General features: G+C 45.9%; 1 pseudogene; it reads left to right on the top strand.

The window, feature by feature from the left end:
- Positions 1 to 1,013: 1,013 nt before the first annotated feature.
- LOC146346548 (mas-related G-protein coupled receptor member H-like) lies at positions 1,014 to 5,587 on the top strand (annotated as a pseudogene).
- Positions 5,588 to 25,322: the final 19,735 nt, after the last annotated feature.

Genomic DNA, 25,322 nt, shown 5'->3' with positions numbered 1-25,322 from the left:
CATAGGGACAGTGCTTTTTTGCACTTGGTGACATACCTTTAAGAACGCTGGTTCAGCCCAGTCCCTGTTCCTCCTGAATCTTTTCAGGAGGAATCTGAATCTTTTAACCACTAAGCTGCGGTGGCTTAGTGGTTAAGACGCTGAACTGCAGACTGGAAGGTTGGCAGGTCAGCAGTTCGAGACCCGAGTGCTGCATGACGGAGTGAGCTCCCGTCTTCAGTCCCAGCTTCTGCCAACCTAGCAGTTCGAAAGCAAGAAATTGCAAGTAGATAAATAGGTACCGCCTTGGCGGGAAAGGTTACAGCGTTCCGTGCACCTCGGTGTTCAGTCATGCCGGCCACATGACCACGGAAGCGTCTTCGGACAGCGCTGGCTCTTCGGCTTAGAAACGGGGATGAGCACCGCACCCTAGAGTCGGACACGACTGGTTGGGGACACCTTTAATATAAAATACAGGTGGGACCATAGGGACAGTGCTTTTTTGCACTTGGTGACATACCTTTAAGAAGGCTGGTTCAGCCCAGTCCCTGTTCCTCCTGAATCTTTTTGAGTGTGTCTCTTTCTTAGACTGTTGTAGTTTCTCTGATTTTTAGCCATGTGCAGATGCTAATGAAGGGACTTAAAGCTCTCAAAACTGTGTAGGTCTCAAGTACAAGATATCTATCTATCTATCTATCTATCTATCTATGATGGCATCTATGTACATGTCCTAGATGAGTTACGTTCAATGTACAAACTCCAGCAATAGATGACTTGGGTTAGTTCCATACTGGCATTTGTTTAGATATATAGGTGAGTATCCAATGGTACTCCTACACAGAGTAGACCCATGGAAGTGAATGGGCCTAGTCTTGGTATGACTGCCATTTGATACTGCCCACAGTGCTAAAAGCTTTTCATGTCCAAGTTAAAACATTGTATTAAAAAAAAAGTCAGCATCTTTGCTGCCAAGTGATATTGGCTGAAATAATTTCCCCGTCTTTTGGTTGCAATTTTGTTCAGATATCTCAGCAATGTCTGATATGGAAAACAATGCCTCCACTTATGGTGACACCTATGAAGTAGTCTACAGTGATGTGGCAGGCATTTGGTAAGTACATTACATTATTCGATAATTTTATTAGAGGTATAAGCAAGATATCCAATAATTGCATACAATTCTGGAAGAAAACAGCCATCTCCTGCTCTGCACTGCAGGAGTGGTGCCCATAGTGGATGGATTTCAGTTAACCAGTTGCACACTTAACCAGGTAACAACTTGCAATTATAGTGCTGGCCAAGATGGTAGTGGAAATTAGAGAATTTTTTGATGACTGTCCTGAGACATACATTGGAGACCAGCTATTAGAACTTTAATGCTTCAGGGAAAGGACAAAATATTGAACCCTCTTGAGACCGGACTATGTACCCACTAAAAGCTTGTAGATTACATCTGTTCAGGTTGTGATTGACTGCATGTGCGTACTTTGAACAGTGTGTGTAAAAGTGTATTAAGCAAGTGAAGCCAATGAAAATTGTTTTGAAAAACATGCAAAGCTTTTCAGTTTTGAGACTTGCTGCCTAAAAAGCAGAATTAAAAATGAATACTTCTCTCCCTCTCTCTCTCTCTCTCTCTCTCATATCAGCCCATTCCCTTAGAAGTCCTTGCAAATTGCATGTGTGTGCGCCGGGTATGCTTCAAAAAGTTGGAACTTTATAAGGATGATTTTTGATTCAACAGATGATGAATTTTCCTGCCAAAGACAGTTGGCCTCCATAGTGAGCACTGACCTGATATATTCGAAACTGTGCCCCCCTTGAAAGCTGAGCTTGGTGGGAATAAAGAGCTATGGGATGTCATGGTATTTCATTAACAACTTTGTACTCTCCAGATGGTTTGGATAACAACGCCTTTCAGCCCCCACCAGCATGAGTAACGGTCAGGGATTCTGCAAGTTCTCATCCAAAATACCTGGGGCCACCAGGTTGTCTACCTCTGCTCTGTAGTCAGGGGAGGGCAACTTGTGCGGCCATCCAGATGTTTTGTCCTACAGCTCCAATGATCCCTCACCATTGGCTGGCTAGGACTAATGTCTTCTGCGCTGTCTAGCTGCTATTATTTTTATGGTGTAATCCTGTCACTCTATATTGGAGGCTTACTGTCATCCGGTTTAGAGCAGGAGAAGTGGTGGAGGCGAACTTCACCTCCCTGCTCTTCCTGCTCTGCATTTTTGCTAGACGGGCTTTTTTGCCCATCTACCTGGGGTGCATCCTAGGATGAGGGATGGAGGCTGGAGAGCCCTGGGGTTGCCACATAAGCCAGCTTCTCCATTCCCCTCCATGCCCATTGAAACACCCTCTTTTCTTGACCTCTGGGGTCAAGTTCCCAACCTTGGAGAGCAGCCAGCATAATTCTTTCCATGCCAGCTGAGAGGGGTCAGACAAGGGGGGAGGACTCAGATTCCCAGCTCTGAGGCTGCAGCACTGTCTACAACCTTGGATCTGGGAATCCAAAATATCCTATGGCCCTGCAGATGCTGTCTAAGGGCCATAGGATTGCTCCCCCAGTTGTTTTTAAGTTTATTGTCTGCTTTTGATATTATTTAACTTAAAGAATGCAGTATTTCTCTCTTTTTTAAATGCCATCTTAAAGGATAGGTCATGTCTTGACTCTTTCCTGCTTTTGCATACATTTTCTTCCCTATAATATAATATAATATAATATAATATAATATAATGACCTAACATCCTTAGCAAAAGGGAAGAGGTATTGTATAAAATAGCAGACAAAACTGGAACAAACTGAAGGGCAGACTCCTCCCTTCCCTTGATTTGTGATAAATAAATTGTTGTGGCATTCTGGGCAATTGATTTTATCTTCTAATTTCCATTTGGGGGCTGTGATGTTTTCACAAGCACTCTGCAGGTCTTGTCTTCTCCATACACTGCAGCATGCTTAATCCAGTTGACATGGTAGATTTCTTGAAGTTACATCAGGATAGCACTGTGGTTGCCTGCATCTAAATACTCCGCCTAGTGAAATGGCACTCTCAAATCTAAATCTGTAAATGGATTGGAGACATTAGAGGAGCTATTTTCCTTCAGCCCTAACCTAGGTCCCAAAACATGACAGTATTTCAAGGTGCTTTTGAACCATACTTGGAAATGGACCAGAACTTCAGAAGTCAGTGGAGCTCTTTAATCACAGGGGAGTTCTGTTCCCAATAACCACTTCCAGTTATCTACAGTTCTTAATCATAGCAGTCTCCAGCACACAGAAGTGGCAATCACCCAAATTAGATGGCGGAAAGCAGGCTTAGGGCTGCTCTCATGCTAGAGAGAGCTCAGGCCACTAGACAGGAACCAGGATGCTGAGCTGGAATGCAAGAGGTTCAGGAGCCTTTAGGTTCTGATCTGGAGGAGTGAGACGGAAGCCCATTTTTCTAAGTGATACAACATGCCGGTTAAAGGGACAGCATCTTTTGGTGTAGCTATTGTCTCCTTCTAGCCAAATTTGGGGCTGTAGGACTTGAACGCAGAGCACTTTGCAAGGATTTAATGATCTCCAGGGGTCAGTAGTCCATCGGTGTCCATAGGGTGAGGTACTGCCTTGTGGTTTGAACAGGGTCTGGATGTAAAATCCGATGCTGGCAGGTCTACTTTAGATGGGAGGGATGTGAATCCCCTTCTTGAAGCTACTACTACTCGGGGACTCTGAGTCTTCAGACACAGGGTCTGAGTCATAAAACCCCCAAGCAGCTATGTTCTACATTGGCAGTAGTGTCCAATCCATGCAGTCTTCAATGGCTGCCCCATGTGTAACACATTGCAGTAGTCAAAACTGGAGCATATCAAAGCATGGATATTGTGCCACACACCACCTACCAATTTAATTGTGCACACACACACACACACAGTGACAGAGACACAGAGAAAGAGCCAGTGATTTTTCTGTGGTTTTCCAGGGAAGGATTTCAGTGACGCGGGAGGGGGGGAGATGGAGTTTGGCACTAGAAGCTTAACTTAATAATTTTACAAAGTGGCTGAATGCTATACTTCCTTTTTACCTTAGAAAGAGAGAGGGGTGGGGGGAGAGAGCTATGTGCCCCTAGGAGTCTGGCAGCCTCCCTAGGCAGCACAATTCCTGGGATGCCCATAGGAAGGCATTCCAGGGCATTCCAAGAAGCATGGCAGGACAAGGAGGCTGCTTCCAAACATACCAGGGAGTAGTGCAAGGCATTGTTTTGTAAAGGGTCATTTTGGTATGGCCCTGCAATGATTTCTTCCCCCACTCAATTCCTGCTCTATTGTGCCAGGGTCTAAGGTGAAGGACTGAGGACCACCACCACCCTGCAAAGAGGGATTGAAGAGCCTCCCGCCCAATAGGAAAAAAAATGAAAGTGAAATTAAAAAGTGATATAAATGGTTCTTCAACCTAATTCCCTCAATACATTGTAATGTGAATTTTATTTATCAAATGTGTATTCCATAAATATCAGTTAAGTAGACCCTAAAGCAATATGACTATTTTGAAACATCATGGATCAAAATGGTTTCTATGGCTTCATCATACGAAGTATTTTCCCTTGATTTCCTTCTCTTAACAGGCATAAGTATGAAAGAAGATTCCAAATCCTTGGATGGAATCCTGACATCTCTTTTGTTGATGTTGATCCTTATCCAAAAATAAATGAGACTTCTGGAATTGGACATCCAATTAACCCCACAAATGGCCCATACTTTGAGACATTATTGCAACATACTCTCAATAGCTTCATTGTCATTATCTGCCTGTTGGGGCTTGTGAGAAATGGAAGTGTCATTTGGTTTCTTGGCTTCCACATTAAGAGGAATCCTTTCACCACCTACTTCCTGAACCTCTCCATCGCTGATTTCGGTGTCCTCATCTGTATTATTACTACAGCTACATTTGTGATTTTATTGGATTTGTATAATATAAACTATATTGTTTTCCTATTCTTTTATTATTTCTTGATCTCTTTTTCTTCACATATTCTACTGGTCAATTTCTACTGGCCGCCATCAGCATCGACAGGTGAGTGTCTGTCCTCCTCTTCCCACTGTGGCATCGATGCCGCCGGCCACCACATTTATCCGCTATTGTGTGTGCTCTGATATGGATCCTCTCCTTCCTGCTGTCTGGAATTCATTTCACTCTCAAAATCATTGGGAGCTTTCAATATCCCCCCCCCTGTTGTTTCAGCTAATTGTGAATGCTCTGATTTGCACCCCACTCATGATCATCTCCACGGTGACCTTATTCATCAAAGTCTGCTCTAAATTGAAGCAACGCCAGCGGGGAAAGCTTGTCACAGCCATCTTGCTTGCACTCCTCCTTTTTGCTTTTCCAATGAATGCCTTCTATGTAATTCACTCTTTTTATGCTCCCCATCACGGTCTAATGGTAACTGGTTTTGCCTGTGCCTCTCTGAACAGTAGCATCAACCCACTAATTTATTTCTTAGTTGGAAGGAGACAGCAGAAGGGCCAGCCCAGGGTGTCCCTGAAGGTTGCCCTCCAGAGGGTTTTCAAGGATGACCAAGACTGTGTGGAAGAGCAGGAGGCCAGAACTGAAATGTTGTTATGAAGGCTCTTCATAGGCCTAAGATAGGCATAGCCAACTTCAATATTCTTCTTTTGTTAAATCATCATTGAATCATGTAAAATAAAAAAAAAGTAATGTCATGACCAATATCCCAAACTGGTGTAAATTACAAAAGGGGGAAAAAAACTGCATACAGGTAGTGAAAATATACCATTACACAGTGTTTACAATTTCCCCCTATGCACATTATTTCCTCTTTTCTAATTTACAACAGTTTGGGGTCTTTTTCTTATAAAATTACTTTTTCTTATAAAAGATAAATGGTTGAATTAAAATGCTGAACTATGCATACCATTTCATAAGATTGTGGGTTCCAACATAAAAAAAGAAAGCTTTCAAATGTCCAATACTAAAGATTGCTTCTTTTCTGAGAAATGTTTACGCATTATAATGTTTAAGCATTATTGTTACTAGCATTTGCTATGAACGTCTTAACCAGTTACTCACTCTTGCTTTATCCAAAACTTTGCAACAAAAGTGTATGCTGCATTTAACAGATTGTTGCTAATTCATTGTTGATTTCTTCCTTCCAGTTGTTCTGGTTTCAATGACAAATCTCCCTGTGTAATTATTTCCATTATTTTTACAATACAATATGCAGTGATCTACTTCTAATACACAAATATATTTAAAACCCATTTTTTTTATATATTACAGCACCAGCAACATGACTTGGCAGAACCACGTATCTTCAATTTTACTAGTGTCTGCCACCACCACATACATAAATTGTGTTTTGTGTTTTGTTTTTTTTCTCTAGATATAATGTGTATGAAATGCTCTGTTTTCTTCGTATAAACATAAGTTCTTACAAGTTCCCAAAAGATCATTCTCCATTGCAGAAACTTAAATAAAGGGAAAAAATATTCCTTTCTGGTCAGAATTCAATTCAAAACATGTGATCATACTTCTATTCTCACACAAAGCCTTTCTAACACAATTTCTTATTGTTAATAATCCATATTGAACATTTGCATTATTTCATGAATATTACCCAGTTCAAAAGGTAAGCCCACTAATGATGTGGTTCGTAGTTATCCCATAGTTTTGTGTGTGTGTTTTTAATTGGCATGCGGTATTTATTTGACAATATCTGATGGGTAACATTTGTTATAACTTAATAAATGTATATCAATGTTTTTCATATATTTAACCAATCACAATAATCAATATTCTGATTTTTATTCCAAAATTGAAGTTCCCAGTGATTTTTTGACATAGAAACATAACTCGAAAGATTTTGAATTTTCTTGAAATTATTTTCAGCATGCTCTAACGAATGGACATGGAGGATTACGAGGAGGAATAGCATTTGAGGTGGAAGGTCCACCTAGGGCAATTGATCTAATACACTGAAATGTCTGACCGCTCTTTTAATATATGTATTATGTGAGACATAGGCTATGGTGGGACGTGGGAGAGGGCCTTCTCTGCTGTGGCAACCCGGTTGTGGAATGCCCTCCCCTTGGAGGCCTGACTGGCATGTACATTGGTTTCATTTTGGCACCAAGTAAAAATACGGTTTTTTACCAAAACCTTTGAGGGTTAAATGCATTTTCTAAAGCAGCACACTGTTTTAACTGTTTTATTGTTCTAGATTTTAATTGGTATTAGCTTGTTTATTGGTTTAAATGTTTTTAGCTCCCTAAATTTATTGTTCTATATACTGTTCAAATTGATTTTATCAGTACACTGCCCTGAGATCTTAATAAGATAGGGCGGGATACAAATATTTTAAATAAATAAATTAAATAAATATATGGACAGACCTTTTTTCTCAAATCCACCAACCCAATAAACTCTTGAACCTCTTTTTTCTTTCATTTTTCATTTTCCCATTGAAGTGAATCCCGAACTCATATTTCTACTTTTGGGGGGCTAGCTGAGATGTGTGTTTGGGGGGGAGTCAGAATGTTGTTTTTAATTAATGTATGTATATATTTTAGTATTTTTATTACACCATGCATCCAGCTGTCTGGATGAGAATCCATATTTATTATAAACTTGTTTATAAAATATAAAGTTACAATTTGGCCCCCAGAACAAAATGTTGCAGTGATTCCCCAGTTTGCATCAGTTACCTAAGTAGGGACATCATAGAATTCTGCCTGAATTTTAAATGGGATCGAATTCTGACAAACCCAGTCCGTGGAATCCTCCTCGGAAAAGGGCGGCCCAGTTGACCTGGACTGGAGCTCACACAGACCCTTTTTTTCTTTGTCCACCGAACGGCGGATTTTATGAAAATAATTACAAAAATAAATCCGTAAACAGGAAATGGAGGAAGAAGACCGTGAACAGCTTTACCCTTTTTACAAGGCATTTTCCGGAATCTTTCTTTCACTGGGGCTCAGTCGACAATGGAAATCCTCCATCTTTTCTGTTTAATGTCTGTGGAGGTCAGGTCAGGTCAGATGAGGAGTGGTGAGGTGAGGTCAGGACAGCTCTGGTGAGGTCAGGTGAGGTCAGGTGAAGTCAGGTGACTGGAAGTTATGTGGGGAATCCCCACAAAGGGCTTTACTCTTACAGAGACTGAGGGCGCGCGAAAAGGATTTTTTGGTGGTACTTACAAAATTATTTATGTAAGTTTGGGGAGCCGAAAAAAACCCAGGGGGGAATCTGGGGCAGGTGGACGGTGGAATGGGGCAGCCCTCAGCTCTGCAGAATTCTGCGGAGCCACTCTGCAAGGATTCTGGGGGGAGGAATGGATCGCCTCCCCCGACTCTAGGGATGTACAAAAGTCACTTACCTTTTCGCGGATTGATTCGTGGGGGAGAGGCACTCCGTCCCTCCCCCCAGAATCCTCGATGGGGGGGAGGTGATCCGGTCCTCCCCCCGGAATTCTGCCTGGCTGGCTCTGCTCCGCAGCAGCTCCGCGGAGCAGCCAGACAGGGCTGTCTGCAGCCAGAGTTCCGGCCGCGGACGGGCTGCTGCAGACACAAATGGCAGCCACCGTAGTGGCCGCCATTTGCGTCCAGCCAGGCTGCCGTGATAGGCTACATAAGTATTTATGTAGCCTATCATGGCAGGCAAAAAAAAAAAAAAAAAGCATACGCAAATGGCAGTGGCTACGGGGGCCACCCTTTGCGTTCCCTATTTTTCGCCGTTTTAGCCTACGTAAATATTTACGTAGGCTATTACGGTGAAAAAAAGGGGAATGCAAATAGCGTAGTGGGCACTATTTGCATTCCTTTTTTTTCTGCCGTTTTAGCCTATGTAAATCGCTGAGAATTTACACAACACCACTAGAATTTCTCCACCAATTTCGGGGGGCCAAATGCGTTGGCATTAGGCCTCCTGGAGATTCGTGGAGAAATTCTCCGACATCCCTACCAGAGAGCTTTGGCTATTGGGCAGTATTGAAAATAAATAAATAAATAAATAAATGAGGCGGAGGACAACCATGAAGAACAATTGAACCCTGGGCAACCTCTGAGAGACAGGAAAACTGCTTGTGTGTCAATGTGGCTTCCTTTGCTGAAGCAAACATGACTGACAGCATGTAACCTTGGTCCCCGCTGATAACAAGAGTACTTTGATAAGCTGTAGAACATCTGTAGCACAGTGGATGCGTCATCTGCAGCAGCTTCAGAGAAAAAGATAACAGCGGTCTAGAAAAAGATATTGATATGACATATGCTGAGAAATGCCCTACCCGACGCCAGCTCGTCTGGATGAAAGGGGGGGCCATTGCGGGTGGGTGTGGTAACAAGACGTAGGGGCCTCTGATTGGTGCATCCCAGTGGCACCACCATGAAGGAGGGGCAGGCTGAGTTGCCTTAAACTCAGCCCTCCTCGCAATCTCAGTTCTCTGGCTCGACACAGCTAGAGAGAACTATAGGTTTGCCGAGAAACAGCGAAGGACACCTGCCTGCTGGAGACCGGCTTCATCATCTTCCCAGCCTAGGGATGTACAAAAGTCACTTACCTGGTCTTGCAGCTTGCTTCGCGGTGGGGGGGAGGAGCCTCACTTCTCCCCCTGAAGTTCAGGCCAGGGGGGGAGGTTTCCCGCCTCGCCTGCCCGAAATTCAGGCCGGGGGGAGGCTTCCCACCTTGCGCGGCTGAAATTCAGGCTGGGGAGAAGCGCCCCGTCTCCCTGGCCGTGAACTTCAAAAGAAAAGTTAAAAAAAAAAAAGCCCCGTGATAGGCTACATAACGATTTACATAGCCTATCACGGCTAGATCTGCAAAGTCAGCCGTGATAGGCTACGTTAATCGTCACGTAGCCTATCACAGGTGACTTTAAAAAAAAAAGCGCATACGCAAATGGCGGCCCCCATAGGGAGCCGCCATTCGCGTTCCTTATTTGGTCCCTGTAGTCGACGTAAAGATTTACGTAGACTACGGCGAAAATAAGGGCAACGCTATTTGCATTGCCCTTAATTTCGCCATAGTCTACGTAAATCTTTACGTTGACTACAGGGACCAAATAAGGAACGCGAATAGCGGCTCCCTATGGGGGCCGCCATTGGCCATACAAGCTTTTTTTTTTTTTTAAGTCACCTGTGATAGGCTACGTGACGATTAACGTAGCCTATCACGGCTGACTTTGCAGATCTAGCCGTGATAGGCTACGTTAATCGTTACGTAGCCTATCACAGGGGCGTTGTGTTTTTTTTTTACTTTTCTTGTAATGGCGGCAGTGGCAGCCGGTCGAAAGACCGGCTGCTGCCCCCACCCCTGACGAAGACCTGCCGAACCACCGCCGGGACCCGCCGCCGGGAGCAACATTCGTGAAAGGTAAGTCCCATCCCAGGGGGGGCGGGGGGCGGCGGGGTGGAGAATTTCTCCCCGAACAACCTTCGGAGGACCGAATGCGTTGGCACTCGGCCCCTCAAAGTTTCGGGGAGAAATTCTCCCCCAACCCTATCCCAGCCACATGAACTCGGCATGCAATCTGCGCACCCAAAGCCTCGCTGACGTTGAGGCCTAACCAGTGCTGAGTAGAGGGGAACTAGTACTTTACGGCGGGGCGTATGTGCTCTGGCACGGCTCCATCGTGGCCGGCACCTCCCCTGCCAGCAGAGGCGCCAGCGTTGGTGACGGAGCACATTGGGGCGCTGCGCCTATGGGCCTCGGCGGTTGTGGCTGGAGCGCACCCACCCCCCCTTCCTCGGCCAGCGCTTGCCGCCCCAGTCGGAGCACTTGCGGCTGTGCCAGCACGTGTCTGGAACGGCGCTGTCGTTCCTCTCTCCTGCAGGGGCGCAGGCGCTCGCGGAGGCCAAGCGCCTGCCCCTCCCTCTCTCTGGTTGCGACATGCCCATACCACCGTGGCTCCTGGGTTGCTGGCCCTCGCAGCGGGGCGCATGTGTGTTGGCTAGGGTTGGCAGAGAATTTCTCCCCGAAACTTCGGGGGGCCGAGCGCCAACGTGTTCGGCACCCCAAACAAGTTTCGGGGAGAAATTCTGTGCACCCCCCCGCCCCCCGCACCCCCCCCCCGGGACGGGACTCCCAAATGTCCCTCCTGGCGGCGGGTCCGGCCGGCGGTTCGGCGAGTCTTCGTCCGGGGCAGGAGCGGCACCCGGTCTTTCGACTGGCTGCCGCCGCCGCCATTCCAATAAAAGAAAAAAAAAACACACCCCCGTGATAGGCTATGTGACGATTAACGTAGCCTATCATGGCTAGATTTGCAAAGTCAGCCGTGATAGGCTACGTAAATCGTCACGTAGCCTATCACGGGTGACTTTAAAAAAAAAAAAAAAGAGCATGTACAGATAATGGCGGCCCCCATAGGGAGCCGCCATTCCCATTCCTTATTTGGTCGCTGTAGTCTACGTAAAGATTATGTATTTCTTATACGTAATACCCCTATTACATATATAATACATATATATTACGTATATAATATATACGTATTACGTAATATATACGTAATATATAATATATACGTATATATTACGTATATAATACCCCTATTACGTATAATGCCAAGCGCCTGCCCCTCCCTCTCCGGCTGCAGCGTGCCTGCGCCGCCGCGGCCCCAGGATTGTTGGCCCTCGCGGTGGGCCGCTTGTGTGTGGGCGCCGCCCCCCCTCAGCCGGCGCTTGCCGCCCCGGCAGGAGCATGGGCAGCTGTGCTGGCGCGCGCTCGGATGCGACGCCAGTTGGCCCATTCCCCTGAGTGGCGCCGGCGATTGCGGTGGCTGGGTGTCCCCCCCCCCTTACCGCGGCCCCGAGTCCCCGGCGCTCTCGGCAGGGCGTGCGTCTTCGTGCGCCGCCCCTCCTGGCTGCAGTTGTGGGGCCGGTGTGAGTGCCGTGCGGCATGAGCGTGCACGCAGCGCTGGTGGCTGCCGGCACTTTCCGGCCTTGGGGGGGTGCCGGCGCTTAGAGTACTCGTCCGCCCCACCACCACCAAAAAAAAAACCATGCGCCCCCCCCCACAAAATTAAAATAAAATAATAATAATAATAAAAAATGAAAAGAAAAGAAAAGAAAAGAAGAATAAATAGTTATTAAAAATGGTGATGATGATGATGATGATGATAAAAATAATTTATATATATATATATATATATATATATATATATATAAATAAAAAAATAAAAATAAAATAATGATTAGAAAACTCACACAGACACCCCCGGCAGCCGCTGCTCCCCGTTGCATGCCCACCGTGACTCCTGGGTCTCAGGCACTTTTGGCAGAGGGCGCCTGTGCTCAGTTGCGGCTCCCATGGCCATCGGCCCTGGCTGCGCCTCTTGGGCAACCCTTTGCGGGCGGCAACCCTTTAAAGCCACTGTGGCCTAGTGGCTGCAGTGTTGAACTGGGGCTTGAGAGACCCTGGTTCTAGTCTCCTTTCCGGGGGTTTAGTTCAGTGCTAGTCCCCTGCTGGACATGCAGAAGCTGCCAGGTCCTGTCCCTGGCATCTCCAGGTAGGGCTAGAAAACCCCTACCTCAATCCCTGGCAGAGTCATCGGGGGGGGCCACAGATTCTTCACCCCTGCCCTATAAACGAATAGAAGTTAAGGGCTAGACACACGGTGTCTTAAATGTAACACACAGAGCCATACAGGAAGAGGATGAACGTTGTGCGCTCACCTATCTAACCGCTGCCAGACGCAGAGGGTCCCCCTCCTGTCTAGCGGTAATGGAGGCGCTGCTGCCTGCTGTCCTGGGTGCCCTGCAAGTAGCCCACTGGAACCTCCTGCTGTGTGCTCCGACCCCTGCCACTTCTACTGTTAAGGGTGGTGGTTTGAGTGTTGGACTGGGTCCAGGGTCCCGGGCCCTTCCTTTTTCTTGCCAATATCGTGCCAGCCTTACCTCAGTTTCTACAGCATGCCCCCCAAGAATGGCCAAGGTTGAAAGAACGGGAAGGGTAGGGCTCTGCCTCCCCTCCCCAATAGATTGCGGCCTAGGCCGGAGTCCGAGTCTGATGATGAAGCAGTCCCGGTAGTGGCGTCAATTCTTCTTGTCTGGAAACTGCTGAGCGTTCTCCAGGGATCCCTTCCCCCTCCCCCGGCCAGGCCTGAGAAACACTCGGTGGTCCAGCTTAAGTGATCGCGACAGCCGACCCAACGCTCACTACTTATTTCTATTTCAGCTCGTCTGGACCCTATTGAAGCCTTCATCTCCTCTTCCTCGGCTTCTGGATGGCTCACCGCCTTCGGTGGAGCTCCTCCATTCTTCGGCCTCCTCTTCCTAGGGATGGCAGAGAATTTCTCCCAGAAACTTCGGGGGGCCAAGCGCCAACGTGTTCGGCCCCCCGAACAATTTTCGGGGAGAAATCCTCCAAAACCCCCCCCGCACCCCGCACCCCCCCCCCGGGACAGGACTTACTTTCGCTGAATGTCCCTCCCGGTGGCGGGTCCGGCCGACGGTTCGGCGGGTGTTCGAGCGGGGCGGGAGCGGCAGCCGGTCTTTCAACCAGCTGCCGCCGCCGCCATTGCAATAAAAGAAAAAAAAAACGCCCCCTGATAGGTTACGTGATGATTAACGTAGCCTATCACGGCTAGATTTGCAAAGTCAGCCATGATAGGCTACATCAATCGTCACGTAGCCTATCACGGGTGACTTTAAAAAAAAAATAAGCGCGTACGCTAATGGCGGCCCCCATAGGGAGCCACCATTCCCGTTCCTTATTTGGTCGCTGTAGTCTATGTAAATCTTTACGTAGACTACAGCGACCAAATAAGGAACGCGAATGGTGGCTCCCTATGGGGGCCGCCATTAGTGTACGCGCTTTTTTTTTTTAAAGTCACCCGTGATAGGCTACGTGATGATTGACGTAGCCTATCATGGCTGACTTTGCAAATCTAGCCGTGATAGGCTACGTTAATCGTCACGTAGCCTATCAGGGGGCATTTGTTTTTGTTTTTTAAACTTTCGCGTTCGCAGCTGGGCAAGGCGGGAAGCCTCCTCCCCGGCCTGAATTTCGGCTGGGGCGAGGCGGGAAGCCTCCCCCCCGGCCTGAATTTCGGCCGGGGCGAGGCGGGAAGCCTCCCCCCCCGGCCTGAACTTCGCGGGGGGAGCAGCGAAGCGCCTCCCCCCCACCGCGAACAAGCTTCGGCGAAAGGTAAGGGACTTTCGTCCACCCCTACCTCTTCCCCGAGTGCACAAGCAACATCCGTTTTCCAATTGGGGATCAGAGCACGGCCGCAATGGATTCAGTCCCGCCTGCTCGGGCATCCACGTAAGTGGCATATCAGATCCCTACGCTAATCTGGCAAGTTGCAAGGCCACTGGCGCTACTCCTTCTTGTAATGGCTTTCACCTGAGGAGGTGTGTGGCTGGCTTATGTCGAGGCCTTCCACAGGAGGGCCGCCATTGACCCTTCCCTGCGCAGGGACCTGATGGACCAGGACTTTTTCGCTCCACTTTGACTCCTTCCCGGCCGTGTTTCGGCGACGGATCTGACAGTGGCCACATTCCCCAGGCTGTCTCCTGCACTGGCCCTCGGCCTTTGGCAGGTCCGCTGCTTCAGCACCACTGTTGTAATGGGAATACAGCCCCCGGGCACATACTCCCAGAACCTGTGCCTTTCTGGCATGAGTGCTGCCTTGTTGCAGTCAGCACTCGTGCACCTCTTGTCCAATGCCTGGGGACTGTAGGGTCCCCCTTGGAAAGGCCGAGGCAATAGAAAGCTGGGTGGGCATGTTGCAGAACCCAGAGTCAGAGAGACCACGGAGTGAAGGAAAAAGAGATTCTTTATTTAACGCGCGGGCTTAAGGCTGGAATCATTTTCAAAGAGCCAGAAGCCTCGATTTACATTAGCACATTGTTTTTATAGACATTGTGACACATATGAAACGGCTCCTCCTCTCCCTCCCGCGTGGGGTTGCAGTCCTCAACATTTCTTCTTTTAGCACCATTGTTTATAATACAAGAACTGGGTTATAAGGTAGCCATGATAAGGAGAGAACAGAAGAGAACAGCAGAGAACAAGATATACAATTGTATGACCTTTGACAAGATAAGGAATTCCTGTGTCTCGTCAGCTTACAACAATATATTTAAGGGAGAAAGAGCTCAGCATGAACATGAAGCATGAGACTGCATGAGGCTACTTAGTCTGACCCCTTCATGGATCACTGCCTTGTTGTGGCGAAGGGGCTTGCGTAACTCAGTGAAGCCATAAGCTATGCCATGCAGGGCCACCCAAGACGGACAGGTCATGGCAGAGAGTTTTGACAAAATGTGGTCCACTGGAGAAGGAAATGGCAACCCACTCCAGTATTCTTGCCAAGAAAACCCCATGGAACGTATCACAAGGCTAAAAGAGATGACGCCGGAAGATGAGCCCCTCAGGTCGGAAGGTGTCCAATATGCTACTGGGGAAGAGCAGAGGGTATTTCCAAGTAGCGCCAGAAAGAGTGAAGCGGCTGGGCCAAACCCGAAAGGACACTCAGCTGTGGATGTGTCTGGCAGTGAAAAGAAAATCCGATGCTGTAAAGAACAATATTGTTTAGGAACCTGGAATGTCAGATCAATGAATCAAGGTAAGCTGGAGGTGGTCAAACATGAGATGGCAAGATTGAACATCGACATCTTGGGAATCAGCGAACTAAAATGGACAGGCATGGGCGAATTTAATTCAGGTGACCATCATATCTACTATTGTGGGCAAGAATCCCTTAGAAGAAATAGAGTAGCACTCATAGTCAACAAAAGGGTGGGAAAAGCAGTACTGGGGTACAATCTTAAAAATGATAGAATGATCTCAGTACGAATCCAAGGCAAACCATTCAACATCACAGTAATTCAAGTCTATGCCCCAACCACTGAGGCCGAAGAAGCTGAGGTTGATCGGTTCTATGAAGACCTGCAACACCTTCTAGAACTAACACCAAAAAAAGATGTCCTCTTCATCATAGGGGATTGGAATGCTAAAGTAGGAAGTCAAGAAATCACCGGGATAACAGGCAAGCATGGCCTTGGTGTACAAAATGAAGCAGGACAAAAGCTAATAGAGTTTTGCCAAGAGAACATGCTGATCATAGCAAACACTCTTTTCCAACAGCACAAGAGGCGACTCTACACATGGACATCACCAGATGGTCAATATCGAAATCAGATTGATTATGTCCTTTGCAGCCAAAGATGGAGAAGCTCCATACAGTCAGTAAAAACAAGACCGGGAGCTGACTGTGGCTCAGATCATGAGCTGCTTCTTGCAAAATTTCAGCTTAAATTGAAGAACGTCGGGAAAACCACTAAACCATTCAGGTATGACCTAAATCATATCCCTGATGAATATACAGTGGAGGTGAGGAATAGATTTCAGGGATTAGACCTGATAGACAGAGTGCCTGAGGAACTATGGACGGAGGTCCGTAACATTGTTCAGGAGGCAGCAACGAAATCCGTCCCAAAGAAAAAGAAATGCAAGAAAGCCAAGTGGCTGTCTGATGAGGCTTTACAAGTAGCTCACGAAAGAAGGGAAGCGAAAAGCAAGGGAGAAAGGGGAAGATATACCCAACTGAATGCAGAGTTCCAGAGAATAGCAAGGAGAGACAAGAAGGCCTTCTTAAATGAACAATGCAAAGAAATCGAGGAAAACAAGAGAATGGGAAAGACTAGAGATCTCTTCAAGAAAATTGGAGATCTCAAGGGAACGTTTTGTGCAAAGACGGGCATGATAAAGGACAAAGAAGGCAGGGACCTAACAGAAGCAGATGAGATTAAGAAGAGGTGGCAAGAATACACAGAAGAACTATACAGGAAAGACCTGAATGTCCCTGATAGCCATGATAGTGCGGTCACTGAACTTGAGCCGGACATCCTAGAGAGTGAAGTCAAGTGGGCCTTAGGAAGCATTACTAGCAACAAAGCTAGCGGAGATGACAGTATTCCAGCCGAGCTATTTAAAATCCTAAAAGATGATGCTGTTAAAGTGCTGCATTCAATATGCCAACAAATCTGGAACACTCAACAGTGGCCACAAGACTGGAAAAGGTCAGTTTACATTCCAATTCCAAAGAAGGGCAACGCCAAAGAGTGTTCAAACTACCGCACCATTGCGCTCATTTCACATGCCAGCAAGGTGATGCTCAAAATCCTACAAGCTAGGCTTCAGCAGTATGCGAACCGAGAACTACCGGAAGTACAAGCTGGGTTTAGAAGAGGCAGAGGAACTAGAGATCAAATCGCCAACATTCGCTGCATCATGGAGAAAGCAAGAGAATTCCAGAAAAACGTCTATTTCTGCTTCATTGACTACGCTAAAGCCTTTGATTGTGTGGATCACAACAAACTGTGGCAAATTCTGAAAGTGATGGGAGTACCAGACCACCTTACCTGTCTCCTGAGAAACCTGTACGAGGGTCAAGAAGCAACAGTAAGAACCAGAGATGGAACAACCGATTGGTTCAAAATTGGGAAAGGAGTACGACAAGGCTGCATATTGTCACCCTGCTTAGTTAACTTATATGCAGAGTACATCATGAGAAATGCCGGGTTGGATGAATCAGAGGTCGGAATTAAGATTGCCGGGAGAATTATCAACAACCTCTGATATGCAGACGATACCACCCTAATGGCAGAAAGTGAAGAGGATCTCAAGAGTCTCTTGTTGAGGGTGAAAGAGGAGAGTGCAAAAGCTGGTTTGAAACTCAACATTAAAAAAACTAAGATCATGGCATCTGGCCCTATCACTTCCTGGCATCTAGAAGGGGAAGAAATGGAAGCAGTGACAGATTTTACTTTCTTGGGCTCCAAGATCACTGCAAACGGTGACTGTAGCCATGAAATTAAAAGACGCTTGCTCCTTGGGAGGAAAGCTATGGCCAACCTAGACAGCATAGTAAGAAGCAGAGACATCACCTTGCCGACAAAGGTCCGTCTAATCAAAGCTATGGTTTTCCCAGTAGTAATGTCTTGCTGTGAGAGCTGGACTATAAGGAAGGCTGAGCGCCGAAGAATTGATGCTTTCGAACTGTGGTGCTGGAGAAGACTCTTACGAGTCCCCTGGACTGCAAGGAGGTCAAATCAGTCCATCCTAAAGGAAATCAACCCTGAGTGCTCATTGGAAGGACAGATAATGAAGCTGAAGCTCCAATATTTTGGCCACCTAATGCGAAGAGAAAACTCCCTGGAAAAGACCCTGATGCTGGGAAAGACTGAAGGCAAAAGGAGAAGGGGACGGCAGAGGATGAGATGGCTAGATAGCATCACGGATGCAATGAATATGAACTTGAGCACGCTCCGGGAGAGAACGCAGGACAGGAAGGCCTGGTGTGCTATGGTCCATGGGGTCACGAAGAGTCGGACACGACTGAACGACTGAACAACAACAACAGAGATATGTGAAAAATACATATCTCTGCACAGAAATACAGGAGGAGGAGCTTGGTAGCCCCATCGAGAGCATCTGGGTTGAAATAAATGGAGCAAAGAATAAAAGGAACCTGGTGGTCGGAGTCTACTACCGGCCACCCAATCAAGGAGAAGCCAAGGATGAAACTTTTGAAAAGCAAATAGCCAATGTTTTAAGGAAGCATGATGTAGTAGTAATGGGGGACTTCAATTTCCCCGATATTTGTTGGGAGACAAATTCTGCAAAACATGGCCCCTCCAGGAAATTCCTGACTTGTGTGGCGGATAACTTCCTCCTACAGAAAGTAGAGGAAGGAACTAGAGGATCGGCTATCCTTGACTTGATCCTAACCAACAGAGATGACTTAGTGGATAAAGTAGCAGTTACAGGAACTCTGGGGGAAAGCGACCATGTTGTACTTGAGTTCTTGGTTCTAAGGGAAGCAAAAGCCGAGTGTACTCAAACGCGTACCCTGGATTTTAGGAAAGCTGATTTTAATAAACTCAGAACAATGATCAGTAAGGTCCCATGGCAAACAATGCTAGCGAGAAAAGGAGTCCAAGATGGGTGGGAACTTTTAAAAAAGGAAATTCTCAAGGCACAATCACAAACAATTCCAACAAGAAGAAAAGGTGGAAGACAACAGAAGAAGCCAATGTGGCTTCACAAAAAGCTTAGGGATGACCTGAAAACAAAAAAGGACACATATAAGAAGTGGAAAGAAGGCCAAGTAACAAAGGAAGAGTACAGGCAGGTAGCACAGAATTGCAGGGATGGCGTCAGGAAGGCTAAAGCGGAGAACGAGGTGAGGTTAGCGAGGGATGCTAAAAACAACAAAAAGGCTTTCTTCAGCTACGTGCATAGTAAAAGGCAGAGGAAAGAAATGGTTGTTCAGCTATTAAATAAGGATGGCAAAATGATAACAGATGACAAAGAAAAGGCAGAGGTGCTCAATTCCTACTTTGGCTCAGTCTTCTCCCAAAAGAGGGTCTATGACCCCCCTGGCAAAGGCGAAGTACAGGCTGAAGGGGCAGGATTGCAGCTTGAGATCGACAGGCATATGGTCAAGGAACACCTCATTACTTTGAATGAGTTCAAATCTCCAGGGCCAGATGAACTGCATCCTAGAGTAATAAAGGAACTGGCAGAAGAACTCTCAGAACCGCTGTCTATTCTCTTTGAGAAATCATGGAGGACCGGGGAAGTGCCAGATGACTGGAGGAGGGCTAACGTTGTCCCTATCTTCAAAAAGGGTAAAAAGGAGGAACCTGGGAACTACAGACCAGTCAGTCTGACATCAATCCCTGGGAAAATTCTGGAGCAGATCATAAAGCAATCCATCTGGAAGCACCTTGACAACAATGCCGTGATTACTCGAAGCCAACATGGATTTGTCAAAAACAAGTCCTGCCAGACAAATCTGATCTCATTTTTTGATCAAGTCACCTCCCTTGTAGACCGTGGGAATGCTGTAGACATCATATACCTCGACTTCAGCAAAGCTTTCGACAAAGTGCCCCATGATATCCTGATGAGCAAACTTGCTCGAAGTGGGCTAGATGAAACAACGATCATGTGGATCCACAGTTGGCTACAGAATCGGACTCAAAGAGTGCTTATCAATGGGACCTTCTCAAGCTGGGGAGAGGTAACGAGCGGGGTACCGCAGGGCTCAGTCCTGGGCCCAGTGCTCTTCAACATTTGTATTAATGACTTGGAGGAGGAGGTGCAGGGAATGCTGATCAAATTTGCAGATGACACAAAATTGGGAGGGATAGCTAATACTTTGGAAGACAGAAACAAAATTCAAAGTGATCTGGATAGACTGGAGTGCTGGGCAGAAAACAACAGAATGGCATTTAATAGGGACAAATGCCAAGTTCTGCACCTAGGAAAAAGAAACCAAATGCACAGTTACAAGATGGGGGATACGTGGCTCAACCACACTACGAGCGAGAAGGATCTTGGAATTGTCGTCGATCACAAGCTGAATATGAGCCAACAATGTGATGTGGCTGCAAAAAAGGCAAATGCTATTTTGGGCTGCATTAATAGAAGCATCGCTTCCAAATCCCGGGAAGTACTAGTTCCCCTCTACTCAGCACTGGTTAGGCCTCATCTGGAGTACTGTGTCCAGTTCTGGGCACCACACTTTAAGAAGGATGCAGACAAGCTGGAGAGGGTTCAAAGGAGGGCAACAAAGATGATCAGGGGACTGGAAACAAAGCCCTATGAAGAGAGACTGAAAGAACTGGGCATGTTTAGCCTTGAGAAGAGAAGACTGAGGGGAGATATGATAGCACTCTTCAAGTACTTGAAAGGTTGTCACAGAGAAGAAGGCCAGGATCTCTTCTTGATCATCCCAGAGTGCAGGACACGGAATAATGGGCTCAAGTTACAGGAAGCCAGATTCCGGCTGAACATCAGGAAAAACTTCCTGAGTGTCAGAGCAATACGGCAATGGAACCAATTACCTGGGGAGGTGGTGGGCTCTCCCACACTGGAGGCCTTTAAGACGAGGCTGGACAGCCATTTGTCAGGGATGCTCTGACTTGGATTCCTGCATTGAGCAGGGGGTTGGACTCGATGGCCTTGTAGGCCCCTTCCAACCCTACTATTCTATGATTCTATGATTCTATGAACAACTTAGTCTGACCCCTGATATGGCTGCTACATTCCCCCCTTAAATGCATAATTTCATTACAATTATAACATTTCTGATAACTATACAAAGCTTTTTGTGACATACATATTACTTAGCTTCTTGTTGGGTTATTAGAGCATAGAGGGCAGCAGTTTTACTAGCTGAGACATAAAACAGATTGGTTAAACAGCACATAAGACAAGGAACGCAGAGACATAACAGTATCTCTATGAACAACACTGGTAGAATTAGGATGAACAATGCTTTAAACTAGCTAAGATCTGGAAGCCAAGGGGTTAACTAATTGAGCTAATTGTTTTGTCTTATTGTTTTGTTAGCTACTATATTGTGCAGCTTGTTGATCTGTTCATCTACAGCATTGCCATTATCAGTTAAGTTAAAACAACAGAGCTTTTGGTGTGTCTCACAACTTAAATGATGAAGAAGGAAGAGATAATCTATACCAGCTCTATTTTCTAGAACTGCACCTCTTAGATCACGCAACTCTTTATTTAACAATAACAATGCTCATGAGGTGGCATTTATGCTTTTGGCTAAGCTGCAAGCTAACCGGATGATCTCCAGACCATCAGCCAAGGCTAAACCTGGAACCCCAACTAGTGACATTGCTAAGGCCAATTTTTTTGAGTCAGAATATAACTGCACATGACTATTACAATTTTAGTTAGTTGGAGTGCTCGAGGCTGCCGTCGACGGATTTTCTCGGGCCACAGGAAAAGAATTGGCACCAGTTCAATTGGCGGCTGAGGCAACATGGGTGGTTATTAGACAAGTTGGCAGGAATGAATGACCAAGTGCGGGAACTGCATGTCTAAAACTATTCATGAGGCAAAAGTATGTGGGCATTATTAAAAGATAGGTTTTGAATTTTATTACAGTGGAAGGTGGCCAGGGATAGCTTTATATTTTCTGGAAAATTTTTGACAATTAAGCATTCATGCACACGTAGTATTTGTTTCTGCAACGATGGGGGTGCGTAGAGTGAACTCTGTAGGGGGTAGGATCTTTGCAACCACGCCCCAATTAGCATTTTGGGAATAAGTTAAACTTACACCATAAACTCTTAATATGGTATCTTTTTGAATTTTCCCAGGGTGTCTACAGACAGGTATTAGGCAAGAGCTAATAAGCCTGTTTGCAGGTATACCTCTTGGCAAACAAAAATGTTTTATTCTCGTGATGTTAGCCAGGTGGAGCCAGTAATTATCAGCAAATCACTGGGACAAACTTTTCCTTCCAGGCACTGGCCCCCCTTTTTGCACCTTATTAAGGAGACACAATGCAACACTACTAACACTACAACATGCATGTTTGATTTTCTTTGGGATCTGACCATACACCGGGCAGCTATTCACCTGGCAAGCTGCAGTAAGGTCTAGTCCCCTTCTTCAATTTTCTAGTTGCAGGTCTGACCGTACGCAGGGGGACAGTCTCCCGGTGTGTTTACAGTAAGGTCTAGCCTGAGTCTTCTTACTGCTTTTTCAGAATGATTTTTAAAGGATTTTCAGGATTTCTGTTTACAGTCTACTCTCCCCCTCTCGCTCTCTTGACTCGTGTCCAATGTATCCAGGGTTTAACTCCAGCTGCTTTCATAGCTGTGGGGGTGGAAAGTATGACAGTTTTCAGTCCTCTCCATCTGGGAGTCAAAGGGTTATTTTTTCCTCTTTAACTCATACTTTAACTCTTGGTTGGAAAGGATGAACTTCTGTGATGGGAATGGCTTATTTTTTAAGACAAAGTGACGACGCTGGGCTTGAAGAACTTCGCTCAGTGTTTGGACTTCTTGTTTAAGGCTAATGTTTGCTTGCTTTTGATGCCGCTCCAGTGTCAATTATGAAGTCAATGTCACGGCCCCTCACAGTCAATGTCACGGCCCCTCTCAAGCTGTCTCTCTCTTCGCCCATTCTGGCCCCTTTGGTTTTCTCTTTTGTGTATCTGATTTATTTTATTTGGGCATTCATGCCACTAATGTCTATCTTGTCTACACTGGACACACTGGTTCTTTTTTAAGAATCTTCTGCCTCTGCCGGGTCTTCTTCTTTTCTTTTTTCGTTTATGTCTTCTTGGGCCTCTGGGTCGAGGGGGGTGTACTGGCGATAGGCATCTGAAAGACGCTCCAAGTACGCTCTGGAGCCTCGGTGGCACCTTGCAGCACTTTAGACACTTTGGTCATATTAATTGACTTCTTCATACCTGCTTTCATGGCTTCTAACAGCAGGGTTTGATACTGGGTGAGGCGCTCTAGCCCAACTTGTGTTTTGGGATTCCAGCAGGGGGGGGTTGCTTACAAGGAGACTTTATTGGGTAACAGCACACAGGCATACTTAATGGTTGGATCAGACAGCTTCTCTGAACCATGAACTATTGGGCTAAATGGGTTTTATACCATACATGTTACCCATGAGGCAACACAACACTAGCAAGCATTTTCAGCATAGGCTAGAAGTGTTTGGTTCTCAGGCACAGCTTCCTGTAAACAACTTCGCTTCCCAAAGTGCTTGATAACACTTTTATTTATTAGTATGGGAAGACAAATTTTTTTTCTTTTTTTTTGCTTTCTTTTTCTTTGCTGATCTGTCTGTATTGCAGAACATGTTTCAAACTTTTTATACAAAACTTTCTGCTCTATGCACCAGCCTTGTCTCTTTATTTGTCTTTTTCAAGTTAAACTCACTTACTTAAACCTTTCTGCCTTACACTAGTCCCAATGACACACATTTGGGATAGGCTCTTCTTCTCCTTTTAGTTACATTTTCTTCATTTTAAAGAACTATTACATTATTGTGGCTACTTTACCCCAGGTAATAAGCTCCAGGCACAATCAGCTGCTTTTAATTTACCCTGGGGGCAACTATGGCCACGCTTCTTTTTTATAAATGTTTTTTTTCTTTGCCTCTTGCCTTTTCTTTTTTCTTTTTTCTCCCTTCTCTATCTGTCTTCTACTTTCTCTATTTTCTTCTTTTCTACTTGCTTTTGTCTTTTCCCCTTGTCATCTATCGGGAACCACACTTAGTATTATTTGGAGTTGCAACTAACACTAATCTGCAAATACCACATATATTTTATGATATCTAAGAAATCATAAAATATACACAACAAACTTTTTCTGCAATTTAACACAATGAATGGAAAACACTTTTTGCATGGTAAGGCATGATGGAGCAGATCCAGCAATTATACTGCTCTTCTGGCTGAAAGCTTAGGGCCCATTAAAATCAAGGGACGGGCATACCCACACACGCAAAGAGTTCTAGGTCACCATTTTTGCATCGGTAACTCCATGCTGCATGAGTTCTGGCAGAAGGAAATCTAAAAGTCACAGATCAAACTCAGCTTGCTGTACACTGAGCTGACTACAAACATAGACACACGGTCTACAGCGATGAGAGTTCAAGTTTATCCAAAGCTTCACAGCACTGTCCATGGCAAGTCTTTGACAATTTAAAATTTTAGTCCATGTGCAGACTGTCTCTAAAAAGCCCAGACATTGATGGAGGCTAACAGAGAAGGCTCTGGGCAATGAAGATGCGATGTTTCCAGCAAAGGCTCTCCACTTTTGCATCAGTTTAAAAAGGGAAAGTGTGGCCCTACACCCCTTCTGACAGACAAGGGCCTTTAACTTTTTAGCAAGGCCTCTGTCTAAACAGAGCGGCACAGCTCAGCTTTCTAGCCGTGATGCTTTAACTTGGGCAACTCTTCTGTAAATTTTATTTTACTTTTGTCAGGTTCTCTCACAGACATTTTAAAAACTTACTCTTTTTTTTTCTTTTAACCTGGTACACGAAAGCACTGAAACACTGAGTGCCGAAACTCAGGACACTGGGGGGTGATGGGCATCGCCTTATACTTGCATTTTTCAGGCAGCCATTAATCTTCGGGGAGGCGGTGGGGTGATTTGCAGGACTTCAAAGGCAAGCTTCTCAGTTTGTTTGTATTTGTAAATCCCAAGCCTAAAACAGGACACGATGAGGTACAGGGCAGCCAAATTCTTGCTTTGGCACGGGCAACAAATAACTCGGGTCAGCTTTCTTCGCTGGGGTCTCAAACAGGAAAACAGTCTTAATTTAAAGTTGTAACATCACTGACAGCATCAGCCAGCCAGCTACACAGATCTCATTGTTTTTTAAGACAGTTGCTCCAATATTTTTTTTTCTTCTCAATCAGGTTGGGTCTCCCAGCTTACACAGTTTATTGAAGCTTTTAGGAGCATGGTAGTAGCGTGATTTTGGCTTGGCAAGGAACATGCTGTCTGGTTTTTCCGTCTCTTCAGCACACACACTTAGGCAGTATAACACTGGACAC

Source organism: Heloderma suspectum, chromosome 4 (genome assembly GCF_057233095.1).
Source record: "Heloderma suspectum isolate Gila_16-S chromosome 4, 16-S_ref, whole genome shotgun sequence".
Taxonomy (NCBI): Eukaryota; Metazoa; Chordata; class Lepidosauria; order Squamata; family Helodermatidae; genus Heloderma; species Heloderma suspectum.
Note: the sequence above shows the minus strand (reverse complement) of the source record. Positions and strands in the feature narration are given on the sequence as shown.